This window comes from Hevea brasiliensis, chromosome 10 (genome assembly GCF_030052815.1).
Source record: "Hevea brasiliensis isolate MT/VB/25A 57/8 chromosome 10, ASM3005281v1, whole genome shotgun sequence".
Taxonomy (NCBI): Eukaryota; Viridiplantae; Streptophyta; class Magnoliopsida; order Malpighiales; family Euphorbiaceae; genus Hevea; species Hevea brasiliensis.
The window spans coordinates 12,435,788-12,459,408 of record NC_079502.1 but is presented as its reverse complement, the minus strand read 5'-3'; the positions used below and the strand labels follow the sequence as shown (position 1 = coordinate 12,459,408).

General features: G+C 36.3%; 1 non-coding gene and 1 pseudogene across 1 annotated transcript; one reads left to right on the top strand and one right to left on the bottom strand.

Annotated features, from left to right (window-relative positions):
* Positions 1-19: 19 nt before the first annotated feature.
* LOC110654167 (pentatricopeptide repeat-containing protein At3g49170, chloroplastic-like) overlaps positions 20-23,621 on the top strand; it is a 31,585-nt pseudogene continuing 7,983 nt past the window's right edge.
* Positions 17,809-17,915, bottom strand: LOC131170083 (small nucleolar RNA R71). The gene has a single exon (XR_009141025.1). It is a non-coding gene; the product is annotated as a small nucleolar RNA R71 (small nucleolar RNA).

Genomic DNA, 23,621 nt, shown 5'->3' with positions numbered 1-23,621 from the left:
AAAAATTGCAAAAATTATTATGGAGAATTCTCTCGCTAGCTCTGGAGATGGCTCCCAATCTATGGGAGAAGATGTGGATGATCGTGGTATGAAAAGGGTTTGCTTTAGAGATGATGTAATGTTCAAGGACAAGTTAGTCAGTTTTCCTGAATCAGATCCTCAGGATGTTCGAATAAGGGTGGATGAGGACATGATTAATGGTATTGTTATTAGCGACACGGCTAATAGCTTTGCTATCAAACTGTCGCCTCAATTGCAGCAACGCCTATTGGCTTCACGGAAAAATATTGTGGTGGTTAAACTCCTTGGTCATCCTTTAGGGTACAAGTTGTTATGTTCTTAAATAAACACATTATGGAAGCCTTAGGGTAGGTATTCTGTTATTGATTTAGATTATGACAATTTCCTTATTAAATTTTGGAAAGAAGAAGATGTGCATAAAGCTCTGTTTGGTGGTCCATGGGTTGTTTTGGGGTACTATTTGACTATTTAGGCTTGTGATCCCTCTTTTGTTTCGAGTAGTGCTATGCCCTTGAAGATTGTTGCATGGGTTTGTTTTCCTGGATTACCGGGTTTGTATTATAACCCTACCATTTTGCGTGCTATTAGGGCAAAGCTGGGACATGTTATCAGGGTGGATGAATGTACACTGATGGCAAACCGTGGTAAATATGCTCGTGTGGCCATTGAGATGGACATTGCTAAACCGTTGTATGCTTTCTATACTAGGAGAGGGTTGTGGACCCTTATCTGGAAGACTAATTTTTGTCTCTTTTTTTTCTATCTCATTGATGTCATCTATATTGATTTGGAACTACCAGGGAGCAGCAAATTCTTCTTTTTTCTCGGGTTTGTAAAGAATGGATTCACGTTCAAAAGCTTGCTATTTATGTGCGTGTTGAATCGAGGGTTAGTAGTAATATGGCTGATCGTATTATTATGAGACTTGGTTTTCTATGCTCTTATAGAGTGGAATGCATTAGTTTCTCGGGTGGTATATGGCTTCTTTGGGATCACACTATGGTGTCTATAGAAGTGGTCTAGCAGCATTTTTAGTTTATTCATGCTCGTGTTTGTTTAAATAGTGGTGGTGGTTTTTGGTTTAGTGTCGTATACGCTAGTCCTCAATATGGTGCTCGTTGCATTTTGTGGGATGCTCTCTCAAATATTGCTTGTTCAAACCCTGAGCCTTGGTTAGTAGCAGGGGACTTCAACTCCATTGCTTATGCTTTTGAGAAACATGGAGGGGTCACTGCTAGCTCTTCTTATTGTTGGGAGTTTCATGATTGGGTTGAATCTTGTCAGTTGATGGACTTAGGCTTTATAGGGTGATAAGTGCATAATTTATTAATTTTACTTCCATCACATTTAGTGTTTTTAATGTGTTTTTATGTTTAATTCAGTTGGTTAAGTATAGTTATCTATTAGGCACATGTTTAGAAAGTTGTTGAAATAATTGTGTTAAATGGAGAAATTTAACTCTTGCTGCATTTTTCAGGATTTTGGTGAAGTTCCGTAGCAATATAATGTAGAAAGAAACTTGGAAAGGTCGAAGAATTGAGAAACATATACGAAGTACACGGGCCGTGTTAGCATAACTAGAGACCCGTGTAAATCCTAAAGACCCGTGTAACTTTCTGTGCGAAACATGCCCATTCAGCTCCAGTAAGTTACACGACCCTAGATCGTGTAGTGATACACGAGCCGTGTATCCGTCGACAGTCAGATTCTTGATTTCACTCCAGTTGCAGTTTTTGACAGAGACTCTAAAAACCTAACCCTGGACCATTTATTATAAATAGAAGAGATAGCAACCGACTCAAGGATGTCACACCCTTACCCATTGTAAGGCATAACATGATCTCGTAGTATACCTAATGAATTACCAACTTCGTCTACTGATAACCCATTAAATACACTACAAGGGATTTTAAAACTTTTCTTACTTCTTTTACAGTGGTGAGCACTATTTACAAGTGTTAAAAACTTTTTTGAACTGAAGTGAAACAGCTAACACATTTGAATTATTAGTAATTTTTGTAAAAATTTTGGCGGAGTGCCATCTGTATTTTGAATAAAACAGTTCTTCAAAAACCTGTAAAAAGCACTTCAAATATATTTCTCAATCTCAACTCCAATATTTAATCAACACAATATGTTTCTCAACTCAAATCCACAATAATTTTTCAATATTTCTAAAGGCTGAGATAAAAGAAATATATCACAATATTTACAAACCAAAATAATTTACAAATTTAGTTTATAACTTTAATGTACAATTTTAATTTACGACTGATCAAAACCAAGAACACTATATACATACAGTGAACATACATTACAATACAAAATGCAAACTATGGTATACTCAATATACCCGATGATCTCTTAGTGTAGTACTAGCAGCCTAGTCTGCTGTGCCTCATCTACTGCGATAAAGAATGAATAGCTATCGCTGAGTAAAATTTACTCAGTGGTGCACAATAACAATTTGAAATGCGATATATAAATCTTTTATTAACAATTCACAAATCAAATAGTTCACAATTCCATTTCACAATTTACAAAGTTCATATAACACAAATTTGATCAAATAACTGAGTAACACAGTTTTGCCAATCAATAACACCATTTAATCAAATAACTAAATAACACAGTTTCGCCAATCAATAACACAATTTGATCAAATAACTGAATAATACAGTTTTGCAAATCAATAACACCATTTGATCAAATAACTGAAAAATACAGTGTTGCCAATCGATAACACAATTTAGGCCATGACACAATTTTTTCACAAATGCCATGTTGTACACCACGACAAGACACACTCACCCCAATAATCGAAATCAATGAGGGAGGAAGCTAGCTGAATAATGAGTAATCATCCACACTCACCTCAGATTGGCAAGTCAAAGAGGGAGGAACATAATCACACTCACCTCAGACTGATAAGTCAAAGAGGGAGGAATATAATGTACTTATCAGAGCACTTGGAGGCGTTATGTATCGCCATCCCTGCAAGCTCCTGGGTTCAAGCGTGAGAGTTTCCAAGAATCGTAGGCGTTACGTATTGCTGTCCCTACTTTGCTCCGATACCACTAAACACAATTTATCTCAAAATTTCCATTTACAAAGTAGGCAATACAATAATTTTCAAATAATATTCCCAAAACCAAAATAATAAAAAATTATTCATAACTCATTTCTCCAAATAAATTTGCTAGTAAAAGCAGTGAATATAAAAGTATTGTGCACAGACACAATTTAAAACTATAATGTTCAATTAAATTTTTAAGTAGAAAATGAGAAGTCAAAATTATTGTGCACAAACACAATTTAAAACAATAACATACAAATAATTATAATTTATTTCAATTGAAAAATTCAAAAGAAATAACTATTGTGCACAAACCTCTGATAACTGTCTCTTGGCTCTGACTCAGTGTTTTCTTCCCTTTCCCTGAGTCTTTGCTAACTGAGAAACACAATTTGAAGTGTTTCAGTACTCATTTAAACGGTCTCTAAGAATAAGGTTCAATAATTAATTTATCGAATTCTATTATTTCCTTAGTCAACCTAATATGTTGACCCTCGATGCAGTCTAGGTGAATTAGGTTTTAATGTTACCAATATGTCATATTTGTAGCCTTTTAGGGTTGGTATATGTTACCCAACTTATTTTCATGTATATTGCGTTTTATTGCAATTTGCCGGATTCCGGTCTACTAATTTGACCTAGCCGGATGACCTAGTTCCCTCAGTTTTCGGGTTTCAGTCAAAACTACAAACTTGTAGATCTATGTCCTATTGCACGCGGGGCAAAATTTTAGGTCATTCTGAGTTATGTAGATCAAGTTATGGTCATTTTACTATTGCTAGTCAGAATGTACCAAAATTGGTCACTTTAGGTCATTTTAGGTTCGGCCAGTTTTTGGACCCGAACTTGTGCAAGCTGTTTGACTTTCTTATGGTCATTTCTGGGCTTTGGTGTCTTCATAAGACTTGTAGATATATGTCTCAACTATTCATGATAAAAATTTCAGATCAATTAGACCTGTTTTGCGTGAGTAATGGCCAAAACACTAACTGCTACCCAAATGGTCAATTTTCAGGTCTTAATTGCACTAATATGGATTTGGTCATTTTTCAAGTTACCTTACAAGCAGAATTTTGGTAAGCTTCCTTCATGAAAGTTGGCACTTTTTGTGCCTATTTTCACCTCCAATTGGTCTCATACCAATTGGAGCCACACACTTAAGGTTCTAGGCCCAAAACATAAACTGCCCTATTGCATTTTATTCATTACTCATCAAAGGACACTTTTAACACTTACCAAGTTACACATTCATGCCATTTCTATTTTGTACCATAACCTAAACACATTTCACAACACATTTTTGATCACTTTGGCAGCTTATAACCACACTCTATATGTGTAACACCCTTATTTGCATAGCTTGGTATATTTTACTGTTCCAGTGACCGGTGTTGGTCCGGATAATTAAGGGGATTAGAACCATACTTAAGACAACTAGATAAGCCTTAAACACAAATAATTAGTAATGTCCAATTAATTAAGTATAAACAAGAAAAATAGAACATAAGAAGTTAAACGAGCCGAGAGTCACAGCGATGGGTGACCTTCTTGGGAATGACTGCGAAGTCATTTTAAACTCAAATTTTGAACCGTAAAATGTGACGCTGCTATCCTTAGGACCCTTATAAACACAGTGGAAAAGAGAAAATCATGAAAAAGAACTGTTAAGCCAGTCAAATAATTAAGCCAGGGAGCCGGAAGAAATATGAAATTGATTGCAAACCGGGATGAACTGACGAGGGGCAATTTGATCAATTGACCCCGAGAACTGACTCCTGACCTGACTGTCAAATAAAATTGGAGAAAAGAAAATTTTGGAGTTTGGGATTAAATTAAAAAACTAATAGAAAAATAAAAAGAAAAAAAAAGAAAAATGAAAAAGTTAAAAAGGTAACGACATAATGTGGTGACACATGCATGATGCCATAAGTATTTTAATTAAAAATTTATTTAATTAAAATTATGGTCTTCCTAAGACATAAAATAACAAAAAAAAAAGAACAAAAAAATTGGTTTCTTCTCCCATTCCCGTCACCTCTCACCTCTCTCTCAAAATCCACCATTGAAGCTTGATTTCAAGCTCCATAAACCCTAAAAATCTCCCATAAATTCCCTAATTTTGTTGATTAAACCTTGTTTCGGCAACTAGAAAAGAAGATTGATCAAGAAATTTTGAAAGAAAAGTGAAGGTTTTGGGTGGTTGAATTTCAAAGAGAAAGGTTAGTCAAGAATCCTCTCAATTCTCCTTATATTCATGAATTTGCACTTGAAGTGAACTAGTATTGTTGAAAATAAAATAAAAACAACATATTTAGGAATATAATGAAATTCAGCCAGCTTAGAGGTAACTTGAAATTGATGGATTTTGATACAATTAAAAGGGTAGGCAAGCTTGATTGAAGGTGTAGTTGAGGTTTATATAGTTTAATTGCATGAAATGAGCTAAACATGGATATTAGGATTTTGGACATTAGGGTTTGGAGACCAAAAATGTGAGAAACTTGTAAATGGTGTTTTTGACCTAATGTGAAGTGAGAAATGGTCATTTGTGACCTAATTAAGTGTGTTAGAAGTGTTTGAATCAAAGCCAAATTCAGATTGGGTATGCACCATGACGAAAAGTCAATTTTGAGGGATCAAAAATGGAATTTTACAAGTCCAATTGATATGGGACCAATTGGGAATGAAAATAGGCACTAAATGACACAATTTTCATTTAGGAAGCATGCCCAAAAAGTGACTAAAACCTAGTCAACAAATTGACCAAAGTTGAGAAATCACAGTCTGCCTCTACACAAACTGACCAAATTAACAGTGTTTGTTCATTTGGTCATAACTCGAGATAGGCAGGTCAAAATGACCTGAAATTTTACCAGTGGTTAGTTGAGATATAGATTTAAAACTTTTATGAAGAACACAAACCCAAGTTATGCCATTAACCCACTCAAATTACTGAGCAAAATTGGTGACCTGAACCTGTAGAACTGCAGATTTACTATATGAACAGTAAAGTTTCAATGGCTATAAATCTCTCTAGAAAACTCCGATTTAGGTAATTCTTAAACTGATGGAAACCTAAGACATAGTAGAACATTTCATATGAAGAAAATTTGACCAAATTATGGACTTAACTTTATCAAATTGCTGAACGAAGTTGGATCAATAAATCTGCAGAACCAAATTCTGCAGCATGAACAGTAACCGTAATTTGGATATAACTTGAGCTACAAAACTCTGATTGGAGTGATTCAAAAAGAAAAATAAACTTAAGACAATAGGGAACATTTTCTATGGGGAAAGTTTTGACAAATTCCAACAGAAAGATGATCAATGAAACAGTGCAACTACGGACACCAAAACTGAAAATTTGGCAATTTTGACTAAAAGACCTAAGTTTTGAGAAAATGACCAAAACCAACAAGTTTAGTGACCAAAGTGTGGTATGTAGGTGAAGTTGGAATTTTCATACCTATTAAGCCTTAGAAAGTCAATAATTTGACTTAAATAGTATAGTGAATAGTAACCCGAAACACAAAATTTCAAGAACGTCGAGTTTAGCACGTTAGAGCTAGGTAAAAGTGAAGTTAAATTTATTTTTGGATTTATGCTAAGTTATGATACTAAAACACTGTAAAATTGTGTGTTTCAGTTGAAAAGAATACCGGGAAAGAACCTGAGGAATCAAGTCAAGGCCAAGAGGCGACTCGCTTGAGGTTTGTGCACAACATCACTATGCTTTAAAAATTCATTGATAAAGTGAATGAAATATGTATTTTACTTTTGCTTTGAATTTTTGAAAGTTTATTTGTGAAAGTTATTGTGTATATTTGAAATGACAATATTTAGCAAATTGTTAAGATAAGTTTTGAAACCACAGTGTCATGACCATATATTTGAACACCTCACTAGCACGACTAGTGGCGGTAATTAGTTTCGAATTTTGATTCCTTCTCTGGAGAAGTGTTGAGGTGTGCCAGTAGAAGAGAATATGAATGGATATCCATATATTTGAGCTAGCTAGCCTTGTGATGTGATTTCTCTTTAGCCTCTGGCTATTGAGATTCTATTTGTTTCGAATGGCATGATCTAACTATGGGTTTTATGAAATGTGTTTTGATACTTCGAAATGAACTTGGTTTGCATTAAAATTTCATAATTCATGTTTTGTGTTTAATGCTCATGTTTAGTCAAATTTTTGAATAAATGTGATTTATATTCTGCATAAAGATTGTTTTAGTATGTTGTGCACCACTGAGTCCTAATACTCAGCGATAGCTTTTATTGCTGTCGCAGATTTAGAGACTAGAGGAGCAGCAGACTGAGCTGCTAAAGATTGAGGATCATTCAGCTTGAAGTCTTCGGGTACAATTTATATCCTAACTCTAAATATTTCTTTTGATGTATATATTGCACATAAATGTATGGACATGTAAAAATGGGTCTTGAGCAGTTTGTATAAAATTTTTATAAAGTTGTAATATATATTGTAGTTTGAAATTCTCTTAATGTAAATTTTATAATGATGTATCTAAATTATTGTCTCTAATGAAACATGAATAGAACTATTTTATTTATTTTGAATGAAATGGATTGCTAGTATTTTAATGATCATTGGATAGTGGATTTGAAATTTGAAAGTTGATAAATGTGTTGAGAAATTGATTGAGATTGAGTATGAAATTAAAGCAGTTGTTGAGAAAAAATTTTAAAAGTGCTTTTTACAGGTATTTGAAGAACTGTTTTCTCAAAATACAGAGGGAACTCTGTCAAAATTTTTATAAAATTTACGAAAAAATAAAATGGACAAAAAATATTAACTAGTTTTAATTTTAACTAAATGTTTTAAATACTTATTAGAAAATGCTCACCACTTATCAAAAATAAGAAAATTGTTTTAAAATCCCTTGTAGGGTACTTAATGAGTTATCGGTAGGTGAAGTTCGGTAGTTCATTAGGTATTCTACGGGATCATGTTATGCCTTACAGAGGGGTAAGGTGTGACATGTTTTAGTGGTATCAGAGCAAAATTTTTTGAAGTATGTTTTAACTTGAGAATTTGTGTTTTTTTCTTATTAAGTGCAACTGCTCAATGTCCATATTTGTTACATACAGTGCATTACATCATGAATGTGAACTAACGGAGGGAAATCTCCATGTGTTACTTGTTCAGGAGATACCCTAACTTCAGTCTGAAATGGAAGAAGAGGATCGCTCAGTCGAGCAATCTGTTGAAGCTGAGGCACAAGGGGAAGCTCCAGCTTTACAGAATGTTAGTGGATCTGTAGCACCAGCCCCACAAATGCCGCATTTTCCTGCACAGTTCGCATAGCAGATGGCTGCGATGTGTCAATAAATAGCTGGGGGTATGCCTGCTCAAGCTCCACCTTAGACACCTGTGGCACAACCACTGCGTCCAGCCAGACAGTATGATAAATTACTGAAGTATGGGGCTATAGAATTTAAGGGTACAGTGGACCCTTTAGAGGCAGAGCAATGGCTTGAAAGAATGGACATAGTATTTAAGAAGCTGCACTGCTAAGATGAACTGAAATTTGAATACTCTGTGTTTCTACTGCAAGGGGATGCATATGATTGGTGGAAGACCATCCCCCACAGTTTAGCTGAACCACCAGTGTTGACCTGGGATGACTTTATCAGAGAATTCAAACAGAAATATATCCCAGATGCATATGTTGATCAGAAATTGCAAGAATTTTTGAGTTTGAAACAAAGGAACTGATCAGTGGCAGAGTATGAGAGGGAGTTCTCCCGTTTAAGTCATTATGCTGGGAGTCTCCTTACTACCAGTAAGGCAAGATGCAAGAGATTTGAGACGGGTTTGAAGTCCAGCATAAGGATGCGAGTTATGGGATTTCGATACAGCAACTTTTCAGAGCTTATGTCTTAAGCACTTGAGTTGGAAAGAATAGAATCAAAAGCAACCCTAGTGAAAGAAAAATCAGAGAAAGCTGAGAAATCAGAAAAAGACAAGGGGAAAAAGTCAGTAGAACAGAGTTCTGATGGGACTTCTGGGAAAAAGAAGAAGTTTAGTGGACCTAGCAGGGGTCGAGGTGGAAGATTTGGTAGGGGCCGATTCTCTGGACAGAGAACCCCTAGGTCTGGTCAGCAGTTAAGCAGGGGTTCACATTCTGCCTGCCCCTGTGAGACTTGTGGCAAGATTCATGGGGGGGAGTGTTATTGGGCCACTGGAGCCTGCTTTAACTGTAGAGGCAAGGGTCATTTAGCAAGAGACTGCACTAGTGCTCCGTCTTCGAGATATGGTCCAGCTCCTACTACTGCCAAGGGATCTATTCAGAGTCCTGCTCCCAGAGGTTCACAGTCTGTTGGCAGAGGATGAGGCAGAGGTAGAGGCACTGCTTTAGGCAGTTAAGGCACAGTTGGTCAGTCTGCATAAGGAAGTGCGTCAGCCAGAGTCTACATAATGAGACAGCGAGAAGAGGCTGAGACTTCCAATGTGGTAGCTGGTACATTTTCTATCTCTGATCAATAAGTATTTGTGTTGTTTGATCAAGGTTTAACCCATTCATATGTTAGTGCTAGCATAGTCAGTTCACTTGCTGTTCCATGTGTGCAAATGGGTTTTGAAGTGCTAGTAACTAGTCCGTTAGGACAAGAGGTCCGGGTCAACAGAATTTATAGGGACTATCCTTTGGTGATCCAAGGACATGTTTTTCTGTTAGATTTGATTGAAATGCCCTTCAGAGAGTATGATATTATCTTGGGCATGGATTGGTTAGCCAAGCATCACGCTATGATTGACTGTAGACTGAAGACAGTCACTTTTGGTCTCCCTTTGTACGGTGATGTGGTAATACATGGGGAGAGGTATTTACTGCCATCAAACATCATTTCGGCTGCACTAGCTAGAAGGATGATCAGAAATGGGAGTGAAGTATACTTAGCACATGTGATAGACACCTAAGTGGGGAGTCCAGCACTGAGGGACATCCCTACTGTATGTAACTTTCCGGATGTGTTTCCTGATGAATTGCTAGGATTACCTCCAGAAAGAGAGGTGCAGTTTGAGATTGATGTTATGCCTGGTGTGGATCCAATCTCCATAATGCCATATAGAATGGCGCCAGCAGAATTAAAAGAGTTGAAAATGCAGTTGCAAGAGCTGCTTGACAAGGGCTTTATCCGCCCCAGTGTGTCACCTTGGGGAGCGCCAGTGTTGTTTGCTAAGAAGAAAGATGGCACTCTCCGTTTGTGTATTGATTATCGACAGTTGAATAAGGTGACAATAAAGAATAGATATCCATTGCCCCGCATTGATGACTTGTTTGATTAGTTAAGGGGTGCAGCTGTATTCTCCAAAATAAACCTGAGATCAGGTTATTATCAGCTAAAAGTATAAGAGCAGAGTATTCCTAAAACTACCTTCAGAACCCGCTATGGCCATTATGAGTTCTTGGTCATGCCATTCGGGTTAACTAATGCTCCGGCTGCTTTTATGGATCTGATGAACACTATCTTCAGACCATACCTCGACCAGTTTGTTGTGGTATTTATCGATGATATATTGGTCTATTCGAGGAATGCAGAAGAGCATGATAGACATCTGCGGATTGTATTACAGACTTTAAGGGAGAAACAGCTATATGCCAAATTGTCGAAATGTGAATTTTGGCTGAAGGAGATATCCTTTTTGGGGCATATAGTATCAGCAGAGGGTATTAAGGTAGATCCAAGTAAGATTGAAGCCGTCCTTAATTGGAAGCCACCCAGAAATGTCACAGAGATTCGCAGTTTTCTGGGGTTAGCTGATACTACCGTCGATTTGTGAAGGGATTCTCCATGTTGGCATCTCCATTGACCAAGCTACTTAGAAAGGATGTGAAATTTCAGTGGACGGACAAATGCCAACATAGTTTTGATGAATTGAAGAGATGTTTGACAGAGGCTCCAGTCCTTACTTTACCTACACCGGGTAAAGAATATACAGTTTACAGCGATGCTTCTCACAATGGATTAGGTTGTGTGTTGATGCAAGATCGAAATGTCATTGCCTATGCATCACGCCAGCTGAAACCGCATGAGAGGAATTGTCCGACACATGACTTGGAGCTTGCAGCCGTTGTGTTTGCTCTTAAGATCTAGAGACACTATTTGTATGGGGAGAAGTGCTACATCTACACAGATCATAAGAGTTTGAAGTATTTGGGCAGCCAGAAAGAGCTGAATTTGAGACATAGGAGATGGTTAGAGTTGATAAAAGACTATGATTATTTGATAGACTATCAGCCAGAGAAAGCTAATGTTGTAGCTAACGGCTTGAGTTGCAAGACTATGGCAGGTCTATGGGTTACTCCTTTGTCTTTGGTATATGAGTTAAGATCATTACATGCCAGCTTAGAAATTAATGATGATGGGCAAACAGCAGTTGCATGGCATGTACAGCCAGTGTTGATTGATCAGATCAGTATGGCTGCTCAGAATTATGAAAGGTATCAGAAGCTGTTGGAAGAAGTCTGGCAGGGTAAGAAACCAGAGTTCTCAATCAGAAATGATGGACTACTGCTACACCAGGGTATAATATGTGTTCTTAATGATGTTGATTTGAGGCAGATCATTTTGAAGGAAGCACACGAGTCTCTTTTTGCCATGCACCCAGGTGGTACAAAAATGTATAGAGGGCTAAAGGAGCATTACTGGTGGATGGGTTTAAAAAGAGATGTGGCAGAGTTTGTATCCAAATGCTTAACTTGTCAGCAAGTGAAGGCAGAGCATCAAGTACCAACTAGGTTGTTACATCCACTACCAGTACTAGAGTGGAAATGGGAGAGAATAACAATGGATTTTGTGATGGGACTTCCGAGGACACAGAAGAGTCATGATGCAGTTTGGGTCATTGTTGTGATCGACCGAAGTCCGCTCATTTTCTCGCGATCCGGATGGACTACAGTTTGGACAGATTGGCCAGCTTGTACATTGATGAGATTGTGAGACTTCATGGAGTGCCAGTATCCATTATATCAGACAGAGATCCTAGGTTCACTTCTAGATTCTGGGGTAGTCTTCAGAGAGCCCTAGGAACTAGATTGAACTTTAGCACTGCATTCCACCCACAGACAGATGGCCAGTCTGAGAGGGTAATTAAGATCTTCGAGGATATGCTACGGGCTTGTGTGATTGAGTTTGAAGGCAGTTGGGATACACACTTGCCTTTGATTGAGTTTGCTTACAAAAACAGCTACCAATCAAGCATTGGGATGCCTCCATATGAAGCTTTGTATGGCAGAAAATGTAGAACCCCGTTGTATTGGGATTACATGGGTGAAAAAAAGATGATTGGACCCGAAATTGTTTAGCAAACGGAAGAGAAAATCAGATTGATCAGAGATTGACTTAAAGCTGTATCAGACCGTCAGAAGTCCTATATTGATTTGAAAAGAAGGGATATTGAGTATGCAGTGGGTGAGAAAGTTTTCCTCAAGGTTTCTCCTTGGAAAAGAATTATGAGATTTGGCAAAAAGGAAAAACTGAGTCCTCGCTTCATCGGGCCATATGAAGTTCTGGAAAGAGTGGGTCCTTTGGCATATCGTTTGGCACTACCTCCAGAGTTGGAGAAGATACATAATGTCTTTCATGTGTCTATGTTGAGGAGGTATCGATCAGATCCATATCTTGTACTACCAGTAGAAGAAATTGAAGTGAATCCAGACCTCACATATGAAGAAGAACTCATAGTGATTCTGGCTTATAAGGTGAAGCAGCTACGGAACAAGCAGATATCGTTGGTAAAAGTGCTGTGGAGCCATCATTCAGGCCAAGAAGCTACTTGGGAACGAGAGGAGGACATGAGGAGATAACACCCACAGCTGTTCAGAAATTGATACCAGGTAAAATTTCGAGACTAAATTTATTTAAGGGGGGGAGAATTGTAACACCCCTATTTGTATAGCCTGGTATATTTCACTGTTCCGGTAACCGGTGTCGGTCCGGACAATTAAGAGGATTAGAACCATACTTAAGACAACTAGAGAAACCATAAACACAAATAATTAGTAATGTTCAATTAGTTAAGTATAAATAAGAAAAACAGAACATAAGAAGTTAAACGAGCCGAGAGTCACAGCGATGGGTGACCTCCTCGGGAATGACTGCGAAGTCGTTTTAAACTCAAATTTCGAATCATAAAATGTGACGCTGCGGTCCTTAGGACCCTTATGAACACAGTGGAAAAGAGAAAATCACGAAAAAGAACTGTTAAGCCAGTTAAATAATTAGGTAAGGGAGCCGGAAGAAATATGAAATTATTTGCAAACCGGGATGAACCAGCGAGGGGCAATTTGGTCAATTGACCTCGAGAGCTGACTCCTGACCTAACTGTCAAATAAAATCGGAGAAAAAAAAATTTCAGAATCGAAAATTAAATTAAAGAACTAATAGAAAAAAAAAAGAAAAAAAAAGAGGAAAATGAAAAAGTAAAAAGGTGATGACATCATGCATAACCTCATGCATGATGCCATAAAAATTAATTAATTTATTTATTAATTTAGATTTTGTGGTCTTCCATAAGCCAAAATTTATAAAAGAAAACAAAAGAAAAAAAAATATATAGAAAGCTCTTCTTCTTCCCTTTGCCGCCTCACTTCCTCCCTAGGTCCTCCATGAAAGTTCTTCATTTAAGCTTACACTTAAGCTTAATTTTCCTTACTCAACCTTAATAACCCTCATAAAAACCTCACTAGAGCTTGTTATTGCTACTTAAGAAGAAGATTACAAGAAGAAAGAAGAACAAAAGATAGAGATTTGAAGAACTAAGAAAGTTGAACAAGACTTGGAAGCTCTGAGAGATTGAGTCAAGGCCTAGAGGCGACTCACGTTAGGTCTGTGCACAGTAATTGTTGTTTAAATATATAATTCTTAAAAATTTGATTTTTCTTGAGTTAATTACGAATGGTGTTGCCATTTATGATTGTGAATATAACTTTGAAAATTTACCAGATTTCCAATAAATTATTTGCATAAATTGTTTTGAATCGATTTTATGTTCACACTTAGCATTACAGTATCACATTATTCCTCCTCCATTTATGGGGTTGAGATCATTTATTTTCCTCCCTCTCTGGCTTGCCAGTTGAGGTTGAGATCGGATGAGTACTCATTAGCTAGCTAGCCACCTCCCTCATTGATTTCGATTAATGGGGTTGTAGATTGCTTTGTCGTAGTGTACAACATGGCATTGATCGAAAATTTTGTGTCATGACTTAAGTGTATATGATTTTGGCAACACTGTGTTTAATAAATTATTTGACTAAATGGTGTTATTATGAGCTTTGATATTTGTGAAATGTGATTAAGAAGTATTCAAATTGTGTCTCATCAATGAACGATTTATGTATTACATTTTAAATTTTTATTGTGCACCACTGAGTATTTTTATACTCAGCGATAGCTTATTTTGCTGTCGCAGATAAGAGCAAGGAGAAAGCAGCAGAGTGAGCTGCTATCGAATTGTGGACCACATCGATCATTTTGTACGGGTATTATTTTATACCCTTGTAGATAATTTTGATGTAAATATAGAAATGTTGTATGTATCAATGTAAGTTGAACAGTTGTAAATAAATTGTAATAATATTATTTTGGATTTCCTTCTGTAAATTTAATATTTGTACATGTGAATTTCATGTTTTATGCCTTGTGAATGAAGTATTAAATATTTTGAGATGATGAATTTTGATTTGTATTGTGGAATTACTTTGAAGTGATTTGAATTGAGTTGATTGAGATTTATTGGAGGTTGGGAGTTGTGAAAAATTTTTGGAAGTGTTTTTCTCAGGTATTTGAAGAACTGTTTTCTCCAATTACAAACGGAACTCTGTCAAAATTTTTATAAAATTTGCGGCAAAATTAAAATGGACAAAAATTTTTACTAGTATTTAAACTTTGAATAAATGGTTTTTAATTCCTACCAAAATGCTCACCGCTTCCAAAATATAAGAAAATTGTTTTAAAATCTCTTGTAGGGTACTTAATGAGTTATCGGTAGGTGAAGTTCGGTAGTTCATTAAGTATTCTACGGGATCATGTTATGCCTTACAGAGAGGTAAGGTGTGACACTTACCACTTTGGAAACTCTTCAAAAACTCTCCAAAACTTAGTCTTCTTATTGCCTATCTACTGCCCAAGGTGTATGGACAACTTTTAATGAAGGGAAGTGGAGAGAAAGAAGCTTGGATCACACTTGCATGGAGCTCCAAAACCATGCGGCAAATGAGTTCTTCCTTTCTCCATTTTCGGCTAGTTTTCCAAGGTTAAAGAAGAAGATGAATCTGCTGTCCAAATGCAGATTAAGTGGTCCACTTTAGTGAGTTAGTGGAGCACTATTGCAAATTTAATGTTTATTTAATCATAACCTTCCTTATTCCCACATTAAGCTCCTAACTTTAGCTATTTATATTAGGCACCACTAATTTAATTTTTCATGACATTTTTCAAGTGTAATATCATTTATTTTTAATGGACATTTAGGTCAAAAGACAACTTAGGGTGTCAAATGACCACAATGCCCCTGTTCGGGTTGCATTCCCGATTTTTTGGTAACACCGGTTTTATCCGTTTTCTCGATTTCTCACTTTTCTTTGTACTAATTAATTAATTTTTCTTTGATATTTCTAATGGTATTTACACTTCAATAGACATTTATTTAAGTCTTAAAAATATTTTTTAGGGTTTCCCGCGGTCCAGGGCTAGTCAACGGTCCACGCCGCAACTTCCCGGTGCGGTCACCCATCGCTAGGGTTCTCAGCTCGTTTAACTTGGTTACATTTCATTGCTATTATTTTTCCTTTATTTTTCTTGTCTTTTCTTTTCTTTCCTTGTATTTCATTATTTTATGTCTCCTCATCCATATCTAAGTGTAGTTTTAGGCATCCTAGCTGTCCGGACTGACACTGTCACCAGAACAGTAGAACGCACTACCGAACATAGGAGTGTTACAAAGGATATGTTAAGACGCCTCCAAAAGAATTCAGAGCCTCTCCATTCATCTTTTAGAATTCTTCTTTATTTTCTGTAAGCCATGTGTGGCTAAGTTTTTAATTCAGTTCAAGGGATTCAAGTTCTTTTGCTTGATTTGTGAGATCAGGTTCTTAATTTAATTTATGTCTTTTTGAATATCTATTATTTTCTAATTTATTTGTCTTTGGTCTATTGAATGATTTGCTAAAAAGGCATATTAGTTGATTGTTTGATAAGATCAATTGCTAGTTCATCTTCATAATCCGTAATTGTTGTGTAAGATTGAAAATAAGTAGCAATTAGGTTTTATTGATTATGATCCCAGTTTTCGATAATAACCTAAGAAAACAATATGGTGGATTAAATGATTTATGCTTCATAAATTGTTGTTCAGCTTAACTACTTCCTTTTCTTGAAGCAGTTATTAATTTAATGAGGATTGCTTAACACCAACTCAGTTAATAATTAGAGTCAATAAGAGTGCTGGGTTTGAATTGATGAGTATAGGGAAGTCAGGGGTTTACCTTGCTATTTGGTAAATCTACGTTAAGTATTCAATAAGAGATAATTTTATTTCTTTTGTCTATGATTAAATCAATGCATTGAAATGAGAATTACCTTGGACTGAAGTTTGTTTAGAGTGAGATTTTAATATTTATTTCTTGAATTTCTGATTTTTTCTGATTTTGTGTTACAAAACCCTCCAATCTTTGTCTCTTCCGTTTTCTATTACACAAGTGCACGAAAATCTAATAATTCAGTCTCTAGGATTCGACCTGGATTTACCATTTACTACTGAAAATATTTTATAGTTGGTAATTTCAGTTAATTTAATTTCTGGTGAATTCGACACCCATTAAGAATTTTGGCGCCGTTGCCAGGGACTGAAGTTTATTTGATTTCATGTTTTTGGTATTAGATATTTTGTTATTAATTCTGTTTGTGCTATTTTTAGGTTTTTGAAAAAAAAAAAAGAAAATTTTTTTTTACGGTGTTACTGTTCATTGTTACTGTTCATTAAGAATTTTGGTTGAATTTGGAGGGCAGCCTATACCTATTTTGAAGGAAACGACGCTCTGATCAAGACCAATATTTGGCCCCACTCTTTTGAGGCCAAATTCTATTGTTTTCTAGGGTTTTGAGGCATTTTTCTGTTTTTACTTTGATTTTTTTTTGTTTATGACAAGAACTTCTCAATCTGGTGAGTTGATCTTAAATCCAGAAGTAGAAAAAACAGCTAAATAGTTGAGAGAATTGGCTAAGCAAGGTAGGCTGATTCCGAGTACATCTGAAGGAGTCCAATCTCCAAAGGAGCTAAGTTCAAATTTGGATTTAGAGTCAAGTTTCGAAAACGAAACCATAGCTGCTAGAACTTTGAACGAGTTGGTTGCTCTTGATATAAACCAACAGCCTTTGTGTATTCAATACCCTGCTTTAAATGTTGCTTTTGAGTTGAAATCTGAACTAATCCATTTATTGCCTAAGTTTCATAGTCTTGCAGGTGAGGATCCACAGAAGCATTTAAAAGAATTCATGTTGTGTGTTCCAGCATGATACCTCAAGGAGTTTTAGAGGATCAAATCAAGCTTCGAGCTTTTCCTTTTTCACTGGAGGGCACAGCTAAGGATTGACTGTATTACCTTCCTTCCGGATCTGTCAACTCATGGAATGGGATGAAGCAGATATTTCTGGAGAAGTATTTTCCTGCTTTCTGTGCTGCCAACATAAGAAAAGAAATTTGTGGCATCCGGCAGTATAATAGAGAGAGCTTGTATGAGTACTGGGAGAGATTTAAGAAGATGTGTGCAAGCTGTCCCTATCATCAAATAAGTGAGCAGCTTTTGATTCAATATTTTTATGAAGGACTTCTACCAATGGACCACAATATGATAGATGCTGCTAGGGGAGGAGCTTTGGTTGACAAAACACTAGAAGAGGCAAGGAGGCTGATTGCTAACATGGCAAAAAATTCTCAGCAGTTTGGAATGAGAATGGATCATACACCTACGAAGGCTAATGAGGTAAGTACATTTAACCTTGAGAAACAAATTTCTGATTTAACTTCTTTGGTGAGGCAGTTGGCTGTAGGGAACATGCAAACTGTTAAGGCATATGGAATTTGTTCGGGTTTGGGTCATGCTACTGATATGTGTCATACGTTACAAGAGGATGAATCAATGCAACATGCTAATGCAGTAGGACATTATGGATAGCCACAACGCAGGTATGATCCCTATTCGAATACTTATAATCCAGGATAGCGAGATCATCCCAATCTGAGTTATGGGAATCAACCGGTACAAAACTGATACCAGCAGCAAAGACCACAAGTGAATCAACCACAACCGCCTCCACCTCCGCCTCCCTCAAATCAAGGTATGTTACTTGATGAAATTGTTAAGGCTTTGGCTAACAATACCCAACAGTTTCAATAGGAGATCAGAAATAGCATTCAAAATATAGAGAGGCAGATTGGTCATTTAGCCTCATCTGTGAGCAAGCTTGAAGCTCAAGGTTTTGGAAAGCTCTCATCACAAACAGTCATGAATCCCAGAGAAAATGCAAGTGCGATACTGTTGCGGAGTGGAAAAGAAGTTGATAATCAGACTTCACATGAGTCAATGAAAAAGAAGAAGCAAGGAGCAAAAGAGTTTGAAGTTCCTGAAATTGAGGTAAATACAGAACCTAACTTGAATAAGGTTAATAATTATGTTCTTTTTCCATTCCCATGTAGGTTGGCTAAAAATAAGAAAGAAAAATAAGAGAAAGAAATTTTGGAGAATTTCAGAAAGGTGGAGGTGAATATACCTTTACTTAATGCAATCAAACAAGTTCCCAAGTATGCTAAATTCCTTAAGGAACTATGCACTGCAAAGCGCAAGTTGAGGAATAATGAAAAGATCAGTGTGGGGGAAAATGTGTTGGCATTAATTCAACAAAAATTACCCCCTAAGTGTAAAGATCCAGGTTCATTTTCTATTCCCTACAGAATAGGTGATTCTAAATTTGAATGTGCAATGGCAGATTTAGGAGGATTTATTAATGTTATGTCAAATTCAGTTTTTCAAACTTTAAATTTGGGTCCTTTGAAAGAAACCAGTGTCATTATTCAGTTAGTTGATTGTTCTAATGCTTACCCATTAGGAGTAGTTGAGGATGTGTTGGTGCAGGTTGGCGAATTGATTTTTCCTGCAGATTTTTACATTTTGGATATGGAGGATAGTGTTTTCACATCAAAGTCAGCTTTGATTTTGTTTGGAAGACCTTTCCTAAAAATTGCCAAGACAAAAATTGAAATAGATAATGGTACCTTAACTATGGAGTTCGATGGAGAGACTGTCAAATTTAATATCTTTGATGTCATGAAGTATCCTGCTGATAATCATTCTGTCTTTTCTATTGATATTGTTGATACAATTGTGCAGGATGTTTTTGAATTAAGCATGGAGGATGAGTTAGAAGTGGTGATTAGTTAAGGAATTCAAGAAATTAGCACCAATCCACCATTAAGTGTAGAGGTTCAAGAGGCAGTAATGGCATTGCAGTCATTACCTTCTGCTCCAAAAAGTTATGAAGTATCAAAGATGGACTTACCTGTATCTCACACAAAATTATTACCTTCTGTGGTGCAGGCACTAGTCCTTGAACTCAAGCCTTTACCTGAGCATTTGAAGTATGTTTATTTGGGAGACAATGAGACACTTCCAGTTATCATCTCAAGTAATTTAACAAAGATTGAAGAAGACAGATTGACTAGGGTTCTGAGACTACACAAGGAAGCAATTGGATGGACAATAGCTGACATCAAAGGTATAAGTCCATCAGTGTGCATGCACAGGATTTTACAGGAAGATGAGGCTAAACCAAGTAGAGAAGCTCAAAGGAGATTAAACCCACAGATGATGGAGGTTGTGAAGAAAGAGATTTTAAAGCTACTGGATGCCGGAGTTATTTACCCAATTTCAGACAGCAAATGGGTAAGTCCAGTCCAAGTAGTGCCAAAAAAATCAGGAATCACTGTGGTAGCAAATCAAGATAATGAACTTGTTCCGACAAGGATTCAGAGTGGATGGCGAATGCGCATAGACTATCGCAAGCTGAATTCAACAACAAGGAAGGACCACTTCCCACTGCCATTCACTGATCAGATGCTTGAGCGGTTTGCTTTCTCGATGGCTTTTTTGGATATAATCAAATTGTGATTACACCGGAGGATCAAGAGAAGACCACCTTCACTTGCCGTTTTGGAACTTTTGCTTTTAGAAGGATGCCCTTCGGGCTTTGTAATGCACCTGCCACATTTCAGAGATGCATGATGAGCATATTTTCATATTACATTGATACTTGTATTGAGGTATTCATAGATGATTTTACTGTGTATGTCGATTCATTTGATGCATGTTTACATCATTTAACTTCTATTCTTGAGAGATGCATTGAGAAAAATCTTGTTTTGAATTATGAGAAGTGTCATTTCATGGTGGAATAGGGGATTGTTTTGGGTCATGTTGTATCTAATAGGGGTATTAAGGTGGATAAGTCAAAAATTGATCTAATTGTGAACTTACCCTATCCCACAACTGTGAGAGAAGTACGCTCTTTTCTTGGTCATGTAGGTTTCTATCGCAGGTTCATTAAGGATTTCTCTAAGATAGCATTGCCTTTGTCTAAACTCTTGCAAAAAGATGTTCCTTTTGAGTTCAGTGAAGAGTGCAAGGAAGCTTTTGACAAATTAAAATCTGCATTGACATCTCCCCCTATTATTCAGGCTCCTGATTGGACTATACCGTTTGAAATTATGTGTGATGCGAGGAATTATGCAGTGGGAGCAGTTTTGGTGCAGCGTGTTGGGAAGCTCTTTCATGTGATTTATTATGCATCTAGAACACTCAATTCAGCTCAGTGCAATTATTCTACGACCGAAAAAGAATTTTTGGCCATAGTTTTTACCTTAGACAAATTTCAATCATATTTGCTTTCTTCTAAAATAATTATCTTCTCTGATCATGCAGCGTTGAAGTATCTCTTGGCAAAAAAGGAAGCAAAACCAAGGTTGATTAGATGGATCCTTTTGTTGCAAGAATTTGATCTTTAAAACTTGGTAGCAGATCATTTGAGCAGGTTAGTGACACAAGAAGATCCACTTTCTTTGCAGGAATTTTTTTTCTGATGAGCAGTTATTTAAATTGCAAGGTATGATCCCTTAGTATGCTGATTTGGTGAATTATTTGGTTACTAAGATTGTGCCTTTTGATTTGAGTAGAGCTAAGAAAGAGAAATTGAAAAGTGAGGCTAAGTATTATGTGTGGGATGACCCGTATTTGTAGAAATTTTGTTCAAATCAAATTATTAGGAGATGTGTTTTTGATAATGAGATTCAATCTATTCTTGCTTTTTGTCATGCCTATGCATGTAGAGGTCATTTTGGACCCAAGAGAATAGTTAAAAAAATATTAGATTGTGGTTTTTACTGGCCCACTATATTTCGTGATTCGTATTTGATTTGCAAAAATTGTGAACAATGTCAAAGAACAGGAAGTTTAACCCGTGGGAATGAGATGATTCAGAATCGAATACTTATTTGTGAGATTTTTGATGTGTGGGGTATTGATTTTGGCTTTGTTTATATATTACTTGCTGCTGATTATGTTTCGAAATGGGTGGAAGCCAAAGCCACTAGGACTGATGATTCTAAAGCTGTCATAGGTTTTATCAAGTCAAATATTTTTAGCAGGTTTGGAGTTTCTAGAGCTATAATCAGTGACCGGGGCACACATTTTTGTAATAGAACTGTTGAGGCATTATTGAGAAGATATGGTGTTTTCCATAGAGTATCTACTGCTTATCATCCTCAAACAAGTGGGCAAGCAAAGGTGTCTAATAGAGAGATCAAGTCTATTTTGGAAAAAACAGTAAAGCCAAATAGAAAAGATTGGAACCTTAGACTTGATGATGCATTATGGGCTTATAGGACTGCTTATAAGACAGCCATAGGTATGTCCCCCTTCAGATTGGTATTTGGTAAGTTGTGTCACCTTCCTGTGGAGGTAGAACATAAGGCTTATTGGGCTGTTAGACAATGTAATTTGGATTTGGATACTGCTGGTGTGGAAAGAAAATTGCAATTGCAGGAATTAGAGGAAATTCGACTTGAAGCCTATTAGAACTCTAAGATCTATAAGGAAAAGACTAGGGCATTCCATGAAAAACTAATTCTAAGGAAGCAGCTTGTGGTTGGGCAAAAATTTTTATTGTATAACTCTAGACTGAAGATGATGCCTGGTAAGTTGCGTTCTCGCTGGATTGGACCCTTTGTTGTTACTAATGTGTTTCCTTATGGTGCAGTTGAAATTCAAAGTTTAGAAACTAATAAGGTGTTCAAGATCAACGGTCATAGACTCAAGCCATTTTATGAAGGGTTTCAGGAGCATACAGTGGAGGAACTCAAATTGAGTAACCTAATTTATGAGGATTAAGGAGATTTGCCATGTCGAGCTAATGACGATAAACAAATGCGCTACTTGGGAGGCAACCCATGGGTGGCTTATTAGCCACAATCAGATTTGTTTTTTTTTTTCCTTATTTTATTTTAGTTTCTAATATTTTTTTTTTCTTTTGCATTTGGGCTTTACATTGAGGACAATGTAAGTTTTAAATGTGGGGGAGGAGAAATTTGTTGCTTTAATTTAAAAAAGAAAAATATTCTTATAAGCTTGATTCATGATTCTATATTAACTCTCGGAGAGAAGTGTTTTATCCTTGAAATGACTTTTTCTATTTTAGATTGAATTTTGAGATTTTAGGCAAGGTAATAGTAACTTTAATGATGGATTTTCCCTCTTCTCCATACCATAGAGCATTTTTTTTTCCTACATAAATCATTTAGGCTTGATCTAATGGTGAAATGATTAGTTATGTGTGCTTTAAACTAGTGTCATGCATATTTCAGAACTTTGTTTAATCTATCATGGCACTTTATAATATGTAGATGCATAAATTGGGGGAAATAAAAGGTTGAACTTGAAAATTGCTTCGCTATTTTAGTTAAGCAAACTAACCAGGGGTCTTCATGAACCCCATGTCGATTCTCAGGCTAAAAGCTAGCTAGGATTTGAGCAATATACTTTTCTGAAGGTGACGGTTGAAATAATGAAAAAAAAAAGTGATAACTGTGACAAGAGAGAAGTACCAATTTAAAAAAAAAAAAGGGCATTCCTACCTCCCCTAAGATTTGCAAAGAGCTATAATTGTTGTATCTTGATAAGTTAGCCTTGTGTTTTGGTATGTATTGACTTAAAATTTTATGCAACTTTAATTGTGTGAGCTTAATTTATTTCAAGCCTTTTGTTTTGTATTGAAAAATTATTGATATATTGGTACGGTGTTGATGGAATTTATTATGATGGTTATTACCTTACTTGCCTCTTCTTTCAAACTTTTAATCTTTTGTTAGAGAATGTTGTGATAGGGTGAAGTTAAGGAACTTCTAAGTGGAGTTGATTGAGAATTTAAGTCATACTTGAGGACACGCATG